Source organism: Rissa tridactyla, chromosome 4 (assembly GCF_028500815.1).
Source record: "Rissa tridactyla isolate bRisTri1 chromosome 4, bRisTri1.patW.cur.20221130, whole genome shotgun sequence".
NCBI lineage: Eukaryota > Metazoa > Chordata > Aves > Charadriiformes > Laridae > Rissa > Rissa tridactyla.
Genome location: NC_071469.1, coordinates 16,297,613 through 16,315,330, shown reverse-complemented (window position 1 = coordinate 16,315,330; position 17,718 = coordinate 16,297,613). Strand labels below are relative to the sequence as shown.

The 17,718-nt window shown below is 40.6% G+C and overlaps 2 long non-coding RNA genes across 4 annotated transcripts in view; one reads left to right on the top strand and one right to left on the bottom strand.

Moving 5' to 3' along the window:
• LOC128908839 (uncharacterized) overlaps positions 1-2,319 on the top strand; it is a 69,346-nt gene extending 67,027 nt beyond the window's left edge. The window contains exon 11 of the long non-coding RNA XR_008466119.1: positions 2,084-2,319. This is a non-coding gene — a long non-coding RNA (uncharacterized LOC128908839). The remainder of the gene's footprint in view (positions 1-2,083) is intronic.
• LOC128908841 (uncharacterized) overlaps positions 1-17,718 on the bottom strand; it is a 54,120-nt gene that overhangs the window by 14,249 nt on the left and 22,153 nt on the right. The gene's annotated exons all lie outside the window — the stretch shown is intronic.

Genomic DNA, 17,718 nt, shown 5'->3' with positions numbered 1-17,718 from the left:
CTACTTAGAAGTCATAGTTCAGTTCAGCTATAGCACAGCAGTCTGTCAAAAACTCAGCAAGCGCATAAGTTAATCAAAACTCTCTTTCTTGGAGCCTCATTAAACCGCACTTATGTCTTACCCTACAGACTCGCATAACAAAGCTATAGACAATGCCAAAGTCATCCTCATTGCAGGCTGCCTTGGCACAGCAGACGAGCTACCTAAAATAAGCCTTGTCTGGAGATAGGGAGGCACGTTCCCACCCCAAACGGGGGAGCATTTTTACCCTGCTGCCCATCACAAAACTCCTGGAGTTGAATTTACATTACAGTGTTGGATTTCCCCACAGAGGCTCACACCAATCTACAGCTGATGAACTCATCAGTTATGCCTCTGGGTAAGGAAAAACAACGTCCTGAATACTGAAGGTCTAAATGCCACCCAAGGATACAGGATTTTAGAAAATAACACGTGGGAGCTTTACTGAGAGCCCCATGGGAGCCGCAAACCCAACAAGAAGATTTCTTTGCACCGACAAGCCATAGACAGGAGAGCTGACAAAAAAACCCCACCCTCCTCCGGGGCTCACTTGAGCGCTGCCTCACTTACCCCTTTACAAATGCAGATAACAGCATTTGTAATACTATAATACTAATACCTTTGCTAATACTATGATGGTACTAGATGGCATCAGGTATTTACCGTACTATTGCTGTACCAGTCTCTTGGGTGCTTACAAGCAAAAAGAATCAGACAAGCATCATCTATAACACTTTTTACTCATTTGTTACCAAGAAGTTGCACATAAACACCAGTACATGCACAGGTATTTTGAAGTGATGAAGAAAGCATCACTTCAACATTAAAACTAACAGCAAATTTAATTAAATTAATTTCTCTAAAATAACTCTGAACGTACAATATCAGGGCATGCAAGAATGCAGCTTCAGAAGAATCTTAATCCAAGCAGAGGATGAGACTCCCAGGGGGTTTTTGCGTGAAAGGTCAGTGACAGCGTGCAAGGGATAACTTGATGTGTACGTTATCTCCACAAGTCAGTGAAGAACTTGGCCTTGATATCATGAAGACAACAGAGCTTGATTCAGAAATAGTCTAACTGGCAGCATCTCACAAAGAATGTAGTCTATACGTGTGGAAAATTTCAAGAAATTATGAATTTCAGCATATTTTTATATAGGCAATCATCTGTAACAACCAACACAAATGGGAGCTGACAGAAGAAATTTTAAAAATATTTTCTTCAAAAAAACCAACCAATACCTAAAGTCCTAAGTGACAAGGTGATAAAGTGGCACATGAAATTAGAATTAAACAATATATATTTTTATATATAATTTCCATTTATAATTCTTTATATATATGTACAGGCATAAGTTATACAGATGGGAAGTCCTAACTTCACATATAAAATTACAGACTGTGAAGTGATTATTATTATTCAGGACTGAGATTTTAGAGTTTTAGTGTCCCTTCTGTCAATCTACCACCATTTAAGAAGCAGGCTGACTGGTAGGAAAAGGAAGTGAGGAGGAATGAGAAGAAATCATTACGACTTTGAACAAAACTCCCATCGCACCCAGACCACCCCGTTTTCCTAACAGGCTGCAGGGGAACCTCCTGTCACACTCTGCACAGCCCCTGTGACTGTGTTTGACAAGAGGATGCTCTTAAACTTAAAACCAGCAAATGAGGCGCTGTCAAGTTGTTAGTATTACTGGTATTCCCGAACAGGACTCAATGAAGGTCTTACCTAAAAAAGTTGCATAGTTTTGATTATGTATGCAGAGTTAAGAGAAGCACAGCTGCTATCTACCTGCTAGGAATGATTTCATCAACATAAGTCACCTTTTCAGTCCTCCAAGATCAGTACAATAAGCTGAGTTTCCACCACCATTTTATGCTTTCACAGAATTTCACCAGCTTATGTCTTCCCATTAGTGTTATAAAACCAGCTGCCAGTAGTGACATTATTTTTTAAAAAATGTCATTCCTTTTGCATAAATGGGTGCAGCACATAAGCAACCCCTGCAACCACAGCCTGGGTGCAGACCAGATCTAAAGCTCTCGGTTTTTCTTCCAGGTCTCCTCAAACCCTTGACCCAACAACCACACTGAGCTGAACCCCGTCCCACACTGCCAGCCACGTATCCGGCGCATTGGTCCCGGGGCAGGGGGACCTCGCAAGCTGCAAACCATCACGACCTGTCAACAGCCTCAGCAAATCTCGCAGACATCTGTGGCTTATCAAGCCAGCAGCATTTTTCCTACATTAATCTCCACTAGGCCTGCCCCAGCTTTCATTTCAAAAGCCTTGGCATGGTATCTCCAAAAAAAAAAAAAAATTAAAAAAATTGCTCCATTTCTTCAGATGCAGCTGGTTGGAAGGACCGCCTTTGAAATCTGAGCAGGTCGCAGAGATGTCGACATGCTCGTTGCAGGGAGCTTGCAGCACGGGGGGACAGCACTAATGACTGCAAAAAGCTTTTCGGCGCTGCCCTTGGGGATCCCTCCCCTTCCTTCGGGGGAGTTCGGGGAGTGCTTTAAGTAGCTGTTGGGTTGAGGGGCTCATCTGGATACAGTGCACGCGTGTTGAACACCCTCCTCTAGCCATCAGTTTTCCCAGCAGCTCAAAAGCCAGCCAGGAGGGTTGCAGCACTCTCCCGCTGGTCACCAGCTATGTCACTGCAGACGTTATCCAATGCTGGTGTAGGGGATGGTGCCCAAAGTAAGGCAACAGCCTTCACTACTGATATTATGTGATGGAAGCCTGGGAAACTGCTCCACTGCATGCATCCACCTTGGACCTCACCACCCCACTGGTCATCTCTCTCCCCACAGCCCTGCCCATGGTGTGGTCCCCATCCCCCTGGCTGTGCCCTGATGTTCAGGGACATCCCAGCCTCTGCAACCAGGGTCCCAAGGGCTTGCCTTCTCCTCACTGCCCCGGAGATGCTCCTGTTACCAGGAGCACATCAGCTCATGTTACACCACATTTTAAAAGGCAAAAAACCTCCACCATACCACTCTTACTAGACACTGAAATGAATCTTCAGTCAACAGAGTTTAATTACTAGAGGTTAATCTCCTGTTAGGACTAGACAGCACCAACCTGACCACCTGCCTTGTAAAGCCCACAGTCTTTTCTCAGAGCTTCATGAAACAATTTGTGTTTGATCCAAAGCACCTCTTTATGGACAGCAATGAGGTCTTACTTTTTTTTTCCCCACTTTTAAATAACAAGCTGAATGACCTCTTGTGACCTTTTCATAAAAATCTTATGGTATAAGCAGTAATTAACATTTTCAGTTAATATTTGCACAGCCAAGAAATGTTAACACAACCTTATACACACAGAAGTCTTGCTGCCAGTGTCTCAGCTTACCTGGCACCTTTCAATGCCCCTATGGTGTGCAGGTGGGGCAGGTAGAGAGCCACCCTTACGGGTCTAAAGGCACAGGAGGAGGGATGGCTGTGCTCCACACAGACGGGGAAAAAAAAAGGATTAATGGTGTTTATAATTACAGCCCAACCTCAGCTCCAGCTGTCTCAAAGCAGAGTGACATAAAACATGTCAGTTGGTTGTATTTCACAAGAGCATATCCATATGCTTTCATATCACATTAAAAATGTCAAAATATCTTTCTGTGCAGTGGGTGCACGGCAGGAAAGGGTCAGAGCGGCATTTTCAATGTGGAGCGCGTGGTGCCCATCACCAGGCCAACTCCCCTCTGCCATAAGCATCTCAAACTGAGTTATCAACAACCTTCCTCCTTACCTCTACAGCAAAGCTATGAATTTAAAAGCAGAAAGCTTAACATACAGATACACACACACACACGAGAGTATCACTTCATCCAAATCAAAATACATTTAAAAATGTAACTCAAACTTTAGATCAATTTTAACACACGTCATCTTCTCTGTTCTCTGATCAAGAGAACGTTAGAAATTTAATTTCTAATTGCTCTAGAAATCCAACCAAGCAAGTACATTGTTAGTGGGTCTGAGAAAAGAACCGGTAGCTCATGTACTTCTTTATAGTGGTCTACATACGTTCAAGGAAAGATTTATTGCACTGTGGACTTAAAGTTACTCACATTGAAGCAGCTTGAAAACAGATTTCAGTATCACCGATGTCCAATGGCTCCGTTAAATGAATGGGACACCAAGATGCTCGGGTCTTCACACAGGCAGGCAGGAAGAACTGTGACTAAAAATGGACTAATTTAAGATGTCTTTTTATATGAATCTTTTGAGCTGATTCATCTTAGTCCTGAAGTAGCTGAACATTTATAGTTCCTTACTGCCTCGAGGCAGGGCTATAGTGAAGAGAGGCTGGAGTCTCATCAACTTTGACACAGGAATTGGTTACATTCAGAGACCAGGAATTTAATAAAACTGGAGTTTTATTAAGAGGACAGCCAGAAACAACCAACTGATATCTTAAGGGAACTCTGGTCTAGGCTCAACTCAGCAGCAGTCAGAAAAGTATAATTCTGCACCAATTATCTACGATTAATCAGAAAACAAATCTGCCCAATAGTCACATTTCTTTAAAAATTAGACTTTGATGTAACTAATGTGATGAGGACTCAAAAAGACAAGGAGCTTCAGCCCTCTACGCCAAGTTTACAGACATCCTGCCTCCTCTGGGTGACATTTCCAAAGCAGAAAAAAGCCTTGGGACACTGGGACGAGCACCCCAGGGATCATGCACTCTTCTCCAAATTCCATAATACAAACCAAGTGTTCAAATTTGATGATAACTCTTACATTTCATTTTCAGTCGTAGGAGGGAAAAAAAAAAAAAGTGTTTCTAAATATTCTGTCCCTCAGTTAAATAGGTAGTTCCCCACTGATAAAGCCCAACAGACAGACTATTCGTAAGAGACAAATGTGAAAGAATGACACCAAAATCAGTATGGTTACATTAATGCAGACACTAAGCTCCATAATTAACCATAATAACTAAGCAACTATAATTAACTCTTCACTCTACTCTTAATATTTGCCTTTCTCTGAGCTACTGTAACTGGAGATATGGGGGACTCATATCATTGTCCAGACTACCAAATGGTATAAATTGACTTAACACCACTGAGGCCACCTTTATAAATCCAGGACCAAAATCATGAACCATCAATTGTTTCTTGCTGGCTTGATCTTTAAAGGAAGTTGTCAACATCAAAGAACACACAGTTTCACATTTAACGCAAAGTGAAATGCAACTCCATAGGAGGACACTTGACTGCTCTTAACTGACACGATTTTAATATTTTTTTTTTCTTTTTAAAACACATTTCCCCCATGCCACCTCATCTTGACCTATTTCTATCTCAAATGCCATTATTCCCAGTCTTTTGGGCTACTAGAGACCAGACTGCCATTTTTTCCAATGTCCGTCCATGTCCAACCATAGTGATCCATCAGCTATTTGCGATGAACTGGAGCCATTTCTATTTCTTATTTGAAATAGTCTTACCCATGCAAAAATGGGACGTTGCTTGGCTCACTCTTGTTACAATAAGATTTTGTATATAATCTTATATATACAGTATATATAGTAGATATTTGTACGACATGTTAGATTTTATTTCATCAAGTCTTCATGTAACTTGAGGATTTCAAACTGAAGTGGTGTCGATTGGTGAAGGTCTAAAAGCTTCCAACTTAGTAGCAGCTTCCGTCTCTCAGTGCTCACAGTACTGAGCACTCGCACAGCCGTGACCTTGGCAGCTTTCCTTGGCCCTGGGTTTGCCTGCCACCAACTAAAGCACAGAAAAAATAAACACGTTTCATTTACATCTTGTCTGTTCTCAAGCTTAGTTTTAGGACATGTTTTAGTAGCTCTGCTTCTCGTTCATAATAGCTTTTACATATAAATCAGTAGGGTTGTTAAGCTGTTATGCTCATGCCTCCTCCAGGCTTCGAGTTGGCCGATAACAGTTTCGGGCTTAATGCAAGTGTTTGCTTTTGTAGCAGTAACTTACAGTGCTCCTCACTATATCCAATAACGCTCTTCAACCCTACTGCACTCACAGGGAGCGCTTCATTGACATTATTGCAGTAAGCCTGATGTCACCAAGGAACCCCTGAAAAACCAATGGTTTCACATTTTCTTTAATTGTCCCAGGCCCCTTAAAGCCCCTTTGCTATTCTTATCAGTCTCAAGTCTATAATTCTTCTGTCTGCTTTTACTTTTTGCATCTCCTGTATGTCCCATCTATTTTTACAAAAGCTTTTAATTAATTAAAAACAGTAAAGAAGAACAATTTTATTGTTTGTTGTTTCCTCCCCAAAAAAAGTTCCCTTTCCCCACATTATATCACAAGAAACTGGGTATCCCCAACACCACCAAGAACAGTATGGGTCAACTTCAAAGCAGGCTCCTATTGACATACTAATTCCCTATCACCTCAGAGATTTCACATGCCAATTTCTTCAATAATTATGCTCTGCTAGCAAAGAAGTGAAATTATTATTTTAATATTAGCCTTCCTTTTATCTTTGAAAAAGAGCATTTGTTTTGGCACTATCAAGACAAATCTTAATAAACTGACTGGCAAACAGTATGTTTAGCAATGAAAATGATACCCGGGCAGGGATTATAATGTAAGCAATAAGAGGGAATAGAGAGATTTAGGAAAGGATGTGATTTATAATGACTTTAAGGAGGATAAGCTTCTACATCTGTGATTCCTTGATTCTATAATATTTTAATTGATTATCAGAGCTAACAGGTTTATTTTTTCATGTGAATAAAAGCTGTTTTACGTTAGCTTTCGTTTGCATTTATTTTACAGCCCATATTAGCATGGATTTTTTTTTCATAAATTTTGGCTCCATCATGTTGTACTCATTCCATAGGCTTAGAAACCTAAATTAGCTTGGGCTGGGGGAGGGAGCAGGGAAAGCCTGTGGTTACACCTGTTGCTCTGCACAGTAGTGGAGGGGGGTTTGGGGATTTTAGACCAAAAACAGTATCACTCTGCACTGACTCACCCTCCTTTTCTTTACTCTCTGCTGGCAGGTCCCCCAGCCATTACCATTCTCCCTTTCAGGCCAGTTTTCAGCCATGTTGTCCAATTCACTGAAAATAACCCAACAGAAAAACAAACCAAAACCCCCACATTCTCCGTGCAATTCAGGGAGGCACCTGAAGCCATCCCAGTGCCTGATTTTTTGCATCCCACTGAAGGCAATGGGTCCTAAGGTGGCAACTCACCCTCCACGCCTTTTGCTGAAACAAGGTAAGGTTGGTTTTTATTTATTTCACTATATACTAATCATTCTCTCACCAACTCGAAATGCAGGCAAGACTTGAGGTGCTGGTAAAACGGACAGAAATATGCAGTGCTGCTCAGATTGCACTGCTCTCCTACAAGTGTTTTTAACTCACATTTATGAAAAAGGTGGTATTTGGAAATATTTTCATTAAATTCTATTATTTATTGAATATATTATTTATAATCATTTACAAACAGGGTGCAGGCATGACGAGGGGAGCACACCCTGAGCTGTTCCTACTCGCTCTTAGCAACCTGCATGGGGTGGCCAGAGGCATCTGCACCCACTTTTTATTTAGTGCAGATCAGGCCCCCAGAAACATCTAAGGCTGGTGACTAACGCATGACATCTGAAGTGCTCCCCAAAAGTGTCTTTTTCTCTCCACTGACTACAAGCTAGCTTAGATATGGTTTGTAGTGTTAGGCAAGATGAATGCCGTGATATATTCCCTAAGTCAGTTAAAAAGCTTAGGAATTCACAATTTTTTAATTAGATAACCCAAAATAAGTTCAGAGTTAAGGACTTTTTTTCCCAGATGCACATTTCCCCCAGCTCTGTCGTTACCCCAGCAGACAAGCAATGGTGAGGAGCAGCTACTGGATATGGCCAGAGGGCTGCTCAGCTCCAGCCTCTGCCTGGCAGATCAGCAACGTTAATATTAGGCACTTGTTTCTGAGGCTTAGAAGAAAATTTTGTCTTTTATACCCTTCTCCAACCTTGTTCAGCATTTGGGGACAGAGACGATACAGCAGAATGAAGTTTTGGGGTTCCTGAAGGTACCGATCAGGACATGACAAAACAAGTCCTGGGACAGCCCCTGGGATGCAGGCAGAAGGAAGCAAAATCTCAGTGGCTTTAAGAACAAATACCAGAAGAAACTATTTACATATTTTCTGCCACCCAACTAAAAATCTCTGTCATCAGTGGCTTTTAAATCTAAACACTGATGAGATTTTGAAGACCTGACATATAAGAGCTCTTACCTCTTTTTTTCAAAAATGCAATTATTCATAGCACTATACTTTCATGAGAATCAGGTCATACTAAGTTATTCTGTGCATTTCCTAGTTGGCTTTTCCAACTAAGATTTTTATAATTTTTTTGTTCTCTTAAAAGACTTTTCAGAAACTTTTCAGTATAGTTTCTCAACAGAAAGCCCTAGACGCCAAGAACTTTAGGAAATACCTATTTTAGTTGATTCAAGTAGTTATGCAAGAGTGGGCTATTTTTGAAAAACAAAATAATTAAAAAAAAAAATCAAGGTCTACATGTAGATGCTAAACTTTTTTCTCAGCAGTCAGCAACGCAGATATCCTAAATGAATAAATGCATAATTAAAATACAGGTTCAGATCAGGAGGGTTCCAATTTCCATGGAGGAAGGAGGCAAGACATCCTGCCATATGTAAGCCTACAAATTATTTCAGTGACACTTGCACATCTACACAAGCCTTTATATCTGTCAACATTTAACAGAATAATTAAATACACTCTTAAAATTCAAAATTAAATGACTGCTTACTTTTCTCTCCCTACAAATCTTGCAACTTCTATCATGCAATTTCAAAGGAAAGCAAGTAGGTCTTTGCTTTTAAAGTATGCAGTTGAATGCAATTTGCATACATGCAAAACATTTCCTTTTATTCAAACCGTTCAGAAGAGATCGGCCTTTAACTGTCCACTACGTTAGATTTTTAAGGGAGTAAACATCAAATGAAAATTTTATACAGCTCAGAGCTAAAACCGTCCCCTATGAAGATTGGTAAGGATTTTGCGTGTTTCACCTGTATGAGATGCCTGTAGAGCGCCTTGCTTCTGGCCCAAGGAAGACGTGTGTTTTTAGTGTACTGCAGTGCCAGTTTTACCTTTCAACACTTGATGGAGCAGTTTTCCCGGATTTCTGTTTTGCGTGGGTCCCACTCCAGTCTACCTTCATGCTACCTCAGTCCACCAGGAGCGTTTCCTACCAGGTTGTTCCCTTGGTGCTATTAACAAACAAAACCCAGATTGAGGACCTTGTGGAATATCATCCTACCAAGCGCAAACTTACAGAGAAAGGAAAGTCGGGAGCCTAACATTCAATTACTTACATTCATATTGCTAATTTTTAAAAAGCTGAATTCCTCTGTTGTTTAAGTAGAGGCATTATAATATATTCTCACTTGGGGAAAAAATAAATTAAGCAGGGATTTGGAGAACAAGCCTTAGGGCTCTGTTCTGGTAATGTCTTCCAGAAAAGAAATCAGATCGCAGGCAGGCAGTGTTGGGTATGGCTAGTACCCTCCAAAAGAGACTGAAGTTTGCTCTTTCTGCAGAATAAGAACAGACTTCACCACAGGTTTCCCTCCTCATATTAACACTGTTAAAAATCTGTTCTCTCTCACAGCAAACTTAATAGGAAAAAAGAAAAAGAACCAAATTCACATAGATAGATACAGAAACGAACCAAACTAATTGACTGCATCTCAGCAATAGAAAACCTCACATTTCTTATTAAATAAGGTCTCCATTTTATTAAAGATATACAGTTACAAGCTAACATAGAAATAAGGATACAGGATGCTGTTCTGACGGCTTAAAAAAATCCTCTGTAATCAATATACTGGCAAATTACAACTTTAGCAGCAGCAGTTTGGTATCTGGTTTACTTCCTAATCCTTTAATCTTGTCTGCTACAGCCGAGCCGATACTGCCAACAAATGCCATGCCATAAAAGGTGGGTATTCTCACATACTTTCCTATGCTTTGCATGATTGGAGCTTAAATCTACTCATCACGAACTTCCTGAATGATAATGGGATTTGGGCAAACAGTCAAGATTTCACGGTCACACTTGTGAACTGTAGTCAAGTCTTTGGTTGAGAAGCATCCCTTTAAGCACATCAAGAATCGAAGTGCCTTCTTCCCTCTTCCATTTACAAATTTTAGCAGTCTCACTCTGTGAAAAGAGATTCTTATACCTTATTTTTAATGTAAGGCTTTGTACAGCCCCAGAAATCACCAGTAATAGAGCTGATGCCATGGGTGACCCACAACTTACAACCAATCATTCAGAGAACTGAGGAGACCCACATACAAGATTGCTGACTGCTTGCCTCTATCTACTTTAAAGAAATCTGCCATAAGTTTCTTGTTGTCTTGTTCTGCAAGGTATCTGTTACATATTTTGATTAAAAGAAAGACATCCTAGGAAAAGGCTACTGTCAGTTCACACCTCAGGAGCTGAGCCAAATCTTCTTCTATTTCCACTGGCGTTGACATTCAAGAGGAAAACAAAGTCAGGGACAAAAAGCAAGCAAACAAATACCTCTGCTTTGATTTAATTTGATGTACTTCCAAAGCTGACAAACAAAATGCATAAGTGCAGCAGGAGAGGAGGGAGGGGGAAAAGAGAAAGAGGCAGCCCTAACACGGATACAGAGCTGCTGAACTTAAGAGCTTTTGAAAATAAAAGTCTTCCTCCTATCAATGTTTTAGCCTGGCATCTTGGGCCAAGTCCCTGACTGGCATATATCACTGTAGCTTCACTGCAGTTACCTCTATTTATAACAGATGGGGACTGGGCACTGCAGTCATGCAGAAGTTAGAAGAGCTGGTTTGTACATGTGTAGTTCCTACCAAGTACACAGCAGAGAAATGTACTGGAGGCAAATCTCACATACTATCAACATGTCAAAATCAGTTCCTAAACCACTGTAGTAAACTGCCCAAGCTAGTCTGGAGAAAACATAGAATTTCCTCCTCTGTCTCTTTCTCCCACAGCTCTGGCACTGCAGGCTTGCAAGGACACCTTCTAAACAATTTCTCTGTCTGAATGAAGGTTAGAAAATACTCTTGTCCAGGAGATGTCTGGGTTTCCTTTTTGTGTGGTGCACAGTGTGACTAAGACAACATGAGCATTTGTCCCTCATCACTCCAGGGCTTGGCTGGGCACCATATAGTCTACCCCACTTTTATTAAGTTGGAGAGCACCCCATAAACTTGCTTAGCTTATTTGCTTTGTTATTCAGCTTAAATAAAAACAAAATCCCAAAACACCCAAAACAGAACCAACACTTGCAGCAAAAACAGACCAGTGATGCTTAAAGCAAAGAAAAGCAAGTTTCTTCCCCTACCAGTTGCCAATCTCAGACCCTTGAAACTACTTGGCTTAAAGGGTTGTAGTGAAACTAAAATGCAGGATATTGCAATCTGGGAGCTCCCCCTATCCCGCCCTGCAGCAGGAGGGCAGTGATGCTCAGAGTCCTTACAGACTGCATCCGACCATCCTAAAATTCCTTCTGTCATAACCCAAACTGAATCATTCCCAGCTTTACATCCTAAACTTTTTATGGTATTTCTCCTGTGCTGTTAATGGATTTCCCTTTTCCAAGCAGAAACAAGCTTTCAAGCTTATTACTGAGCGGAATTTATCTGAAAGGAGCTGCTGTCCCTCAGGAACAGCTAGTGAAAAATATGAAATCGCAATGAAATTTTTATCTGGAAACTTTGCATGTGATGAGCTGATTTGTTATGGGAAATATGTTGCTTCTGTTCAGCAATCACCTTGGCAGAGTTGTTGGTTTTTTTCCCAGAAATCGAGTCCCACATTGCTATGTGACAAAAGTAAATAATGACTCATTAAATGATCCTAAGAACAAAAACTGAAGGCTTGCTCCTCTCAAAGGTATTTGCACTGAGAAATTTGATAATGTCACCAACCACAGCAGCAAACATTACTTGAAGATTCTCTAGATGTACCCGCTTCATTGAGCCAGCCAGCAGAATGCTGAAACCAGTGCTCTACATGGTTGTGCAGTCACCTTCACAACAAAGCTTTGTTTTTCATCCTCAAAGATCAATACAGGAAAAGCTATATATCAAAAAGTCTGTGTGAAGTATTAAGAGAGAAGTACTGCCATGGCTGGTCTTCTCAACGCCAGGCACGCTGTGCTTAAGAGACCAACTCTCTCACTGGAAGGCTTATTTTAATTCTACTTGAGTTTGAATAAATACTCCAAAACCAATTCCTTTACCACCCATTACCATAGTACTCACAGCCCTTGTACCAAGCTAAAAACTTGTGCAAGACTCTCAAAGACAAGAGGCAGACTCATTTAAAAAAAACAGGTAAGCATGATACGGAAGTGCAATATGGAAAGCCTATGTGAAACGCCTGATACTACACAGCAAATCCATCACAGAGCACGGACTTGAAGCCAACTCCAAAGGCATATTTAAAATTAAATAAATTATTTTTCCCCTCCATTTCACAGCAGTTAAGACATCAGCACCTGCACAGGTTAAGCAGGCAATTAGTCTACTCCAGGCAATTAGTTACCTCATCCATAGTAAGTCGCTTTGGGTGGAGAAGAGGGGAGGGTGGGTTGTCTTTCATTTGCAACAACCAGTTTCACACTGTAAGATCCCTACAGTAATATTCCTCTTAGCAACCTCTTTAGCACCTAAAGGAATGGTGCCCTGACCTTTGATACAGACTACAGTAGCAAAAAGTCATATATATTAGATTGAAAACCAGATAAATTATAGTTAAGAACAAATTAAACACTTCTATGCCTTTCTGCAGATAAAATTTATAGCATATTCAGACCTGTAACTTAAGTCATTAAAATACAAAAAAGTTAGATGTAGCTGCCTACAGGATTGAGGGTATTCAATATATTTGCAGTTGGACTCTCAATCTATTGAGATCTACATACTTTTTAAATAAATTTTCATCCAACTAAGAGAGTATATATAATTCAAACATATACGATCTTTCTAAAATGTTTTATTCACACAGTAGGTTCATGGCTACATTCCTTTCTCTTTTAATGGTCATATCTTTCCGTGTGCACTCCTTTGGTATATGTTGGCACTGCAAGGCACTCCCCGTCACTGGCTGCCACTGCCAGGAGCTCCCCACACAATCCTGGCCGTGCCCAGCCACAGCCCCAGGTGCAACTCCAGCCCCAGCCTGTTCTCCTGAAATAAGCCTTGAATGCATTAACTTTGGGGCAGTGCTCATCATCCTTTTCAGTCTTCATTTGACAATAGGACAGGGCTGTGCCTGCCTTAGGAGAAAAGAGTTTGATACCCACTAAAGAGGAGGATACATCCTCCAAGGGAGGGATGGTGCTTTGTGTGCAGCACCGGGCTAGTGGCCATTTTGAAATCACTAGAGGCACGTTGATCCTGTCGAACTGCATGCCACACACTGCTCTGGACCTGGATAACATTTGCCAAATGCAAAACATCTGCCTTTATCCAACGTTCACAAGAACTGAGCTTTTTATATTTAGGACTGATAATCCTTCTTAAGAAGGATTTTTTACATTCATATGACGATACTCAGAATATTTTGGTAGGGAAAAAAAAAAAAGCAGTAAAATTTTAAGATGCATTGAAAGCCAGAGCAGTATTCTTTTGATGTATGAGCCTTGTCTCCAAAGTCAAGTCCAGCTCTGTTGAGGTACTGGTGACAATTATCTCTACCTGAAAACCTGCTCCATAGGACATCCTGCTGTACCGAGTTACATCAGCACATACGTTTGAACCACTGTGGACTATTTAAGGAAAATGCTGAAAGGAATAGCTCAAGTTCTTATCGGGGCTGCTTTGGCTAGAAATACCTAGTCAGGAAAGGTTAGCAGAAAGCATGGGGCTGTCTCCGACAAAGACCCTACCGACCAGAGGTGCTATTAAAGGTTAAACAACTGATATTTCTCATGAGAAATCCCTAACTTTCATCTGCAGGAGGCTGTTTGAGCAGATTTTTCCTGCGCAGCTCAGGCGTGCCCCTGCACTGCCCTTCTCCCAGTGAGCTGCCGTCCACTGCAGCATACTGGAAACCTGCTCGTCCCACAGCAGGGTGGAACTATTTTAAGTAATAGTGTCTGATACTAGAGGAGCATGAAATTCAGTCCTGTCATAGCTGAAATACCTAACCCCCCCCTAAAAAAAAAAAAAAAAAAGCTATTGCAAAAGCCCTCCCAGAGGCTTAGAAACTGAACTCTGGAAATTGCTCTCAAGTTGTAAGCCAGTAAAAGTTAAGTTCTGTACCTTACAACTTACTATAAAAAAATTTAAACAATACACATCTATCCACGGCAACAGTCACATAGATTTTTATCTGTTGCTCGAGGATTGAGTTGTAGAGATGAGTTTTCTTGCCTCTATTCTAAGACCCATTGTTGTGTATATAAAAGCAGCCCAGATAACGACAATGTGTAATCGGCAGTACTGCTGGCTGATTTATACAAGGCAGCAGACGACGCAGGGGAGAAAATGCACTGTCACGACAAATATCTGTAGGCCATTCAGCCCCTCACTTTCTCATACAAAAATAAGGACCAAAAAGTCCTACTCATTTGGCTTTAAACAAACCCTAAAACATACAGAATCCTGTCTAGAGAAATTAATCTCAACTAAAATAATAGAGAAAGGAAGAATAAAATCCATAATTATTCTTGATATTATCTTCATCATCCCACATGAGCAGTGAAAACAGCCTGCACCAAGAAATTCCTAAAGCTGATGTCTGCTGAGTTTCCCACTAATAATTTTCCTCTCCCCAAGAGTGCCACAGACAGTGCAATCATAGGCAGCCCAGGTTAGCCACACCATGGTATACTACTCTTTTTTTTATTGTTTTCTTCTTAAAAAAAAAAAAAATTGCAGAATCAGAAAACTAAAAGCTGAAAAAGTTGAAAAGATGACCAAGAAGAGAAAAATTATTTACTTAATCATGACAAACCCAGCACCCAAGTGCCCCAAAACAATAAACTTTTTGCCCCCTCATCACTAGCATTTACACAGAGCCAGGAAAGTGGGGTGTCTTCTGTCAGCCTGAAAGCAGAGACAGAGTGCCAAAAAGGAGGTGACAAGGGCCACAGCACCCCAAAGGACTCTTTTTCCCTGGCAAGCCCAGGGTTTTGAGCTTTAGGAAGAGGCCACCTCAAGCCCAAGGCAGGCACAAAATCAGGTTACAGTTGTTTTTTGGTGGGATTTTTTTTGTTTTGGATTTTTTTTGTTTGGTTGGTTTGTTGGTGGTTTTTAATTTATTTTTTTTTTTAAACACTTGGTCCTTTTCTCCAGCTTCTTGCATCAGTCTTCCTGATTTAATACACAACTTTAGCTCCATTTGTCATGGGTTATTGGCACACTTAGTTCTTGCTTAATAATGTAAGCAACGTTTACACTCTGTTCTAGCCTACTAATTTCCTTAACAGATATACTAAAATATCTGATTAAATGCATTTCTCTTTCACTGTAAATAAGTCATGTAAAAATATAACAGAAGCTTTTTTCAGAGCTGCTATTCAGCTGATGTTACTAATCATAATTTGCTGCACTTTTCCAAGCAGAACGCTTGGTCAATGTAATTCAATAGTTGCGGAGGGAAGGGCAGGCCCTTCACTGGGGTAAGTTATCAGAAATCCACTGAAAAAGGCAGAACTGTAGCGAGACACCAGCTGAGCATTTGCCCTTAAACACAGCCCTTGCCATAAGATGCAAAAATCATTTCACTGAATTGTGTCTTTGCATGATACCATTCCCAGTCTTAAAAATAATAATAATACAAAACAAAAAGAAGTGGACCAGGCAAATTTTGGCACATTATAGAGAAGCAGCAACATTGCCATGGCTGAACAGGTATTTGGCAAATGCGTTAAAAGTGCAATTCAGAATAGGAGAGAAAGCTAGTCCCATCTGTCAGTACAGAGTAGACCTCTACTCCCATTTCCAACATGAGTTGTCAATTAGTAGAAGAACGGACCTGAAAATTATACAATGACTTCAGAAGTGAGGAACATCACTTCCTGGGATGCTTATTCCTCTTTTGAAAAGCTTAGAGGATGTCTAACACTCTGAACACAGTCAGGAGATCTGTTCACAAAGGCAGTGGTAGAGGACAAAAGCACTGTTACAAATCCGGGTTGCTGAAACTCATATACTAATATGAAGATGTGAAAAACGTTGTTACACACATGTAACACCACCTGTCTTACTCAAATCTAAGATATCTCTGTTTAAAACTTGTACCCCTCTTGCGGATAATACAGAAAGGCAGAAAATAGAAGCAATAACCAATGGGAGGGGTTTTTTCTAAATACTATTGTCATGAGTTAAGGTATTTTGCTATTCCACTCATGAAAATAGCACTATGTGTCACTATTACTGACTACAACCGAGCCACAAATTAAAGCCAGGTTAAGGCAGTGACACACCAAGCTCAGCTTTTAAGAACTTTTTGGCTTATTTGCCATTTCCTCCCATTTCTCTCTTCTAAGTGCTCAAAGCTTGAACCTGTGAACAGCTTATTCCCCTAATGCCCAGCATTTACCCTCCCCGCCACACTCAGGTGTCAAAGGCAAATGGAAAAATGCTGCCAGGAGAAAAGCTGAGCGCAGAGCTCCAAAGGCAAATGTTTAGCACAACAGCAAATAGGTATTTTGCTGTCCATGTGCTGTGTGTAATATTTTGGGACTTTAAAACTTCTATGTTTAACAGAGGAACAATGAATAAGCACACGTCAAAAGATTACAAAGGAGAAAGCCCTTCTTCAAAGCATAAAACAAGCTTCAAAGTAAATCTAAATACTGGTGGCACCTACCTATCCAATAAGGGATCAGGGGACTACTTTACCAGACTCTATTCAGACACACTTTCCTTATATTTCTTATGAATGAAAAAGTCCTGTTTAAAAAAAGCAAGAGCAGCTGTTAAGCTGAACACTGGGGTCTTTGAAAGTTATGTGACATCTTTAGAAGGAAAAAACTATAACTCTATCCACAGAAATGTGTTGCTTATATAAGCGATGAAATAGAGAAAAGACTTGAAGGATTATTTTTTTAAACTGCTTACACCATGACTAATGCAAGTCCTCTTTGGTTACTTTCCACTGAAACATCAGAGTGTAAAAATATTACCCACCTATTTGGTGTCTGTTGGAGTAAGTCACTTTGCCTGTGCCACACTATAAATAATGATATTAGTGGCAGGGAGTCAACTGCTCGAATACTAGCAGATCCCCAGCACCTCACTTGCCTGGGCAAGCAAACGCTTCAACTCCACACGAGCAACTGTTGGCCACTAAATCTTCCACTCATACTTTTGGGTTGTGTTTAGCTTAGGGGTCTTTGTTTGTTTGTTTGTTTTAGGTTTTTTAACAGTTTCTGCTTTTCAAGAATGCAGAGGGAAGCACAATCTCGCAAAGGAGGTAAGATTTTTTTTAACCATTTCTTCTTCCTTCTGAAGGCTACCTCCCAGCTTTCTACTTGTGTTCTTTTCATAACACACTTGCAACTGGATCATAGGTAGAAATAATTTATTATGCCAACTCTGTTGCAGAGGAAAAAAAACAAGAAAGAGAACAAGAAAACCTCTAGAGGCTTATTACTACAAGCACAAACAGGTCAAGTCCTATGAAACCAGGAAATGTTCAAAA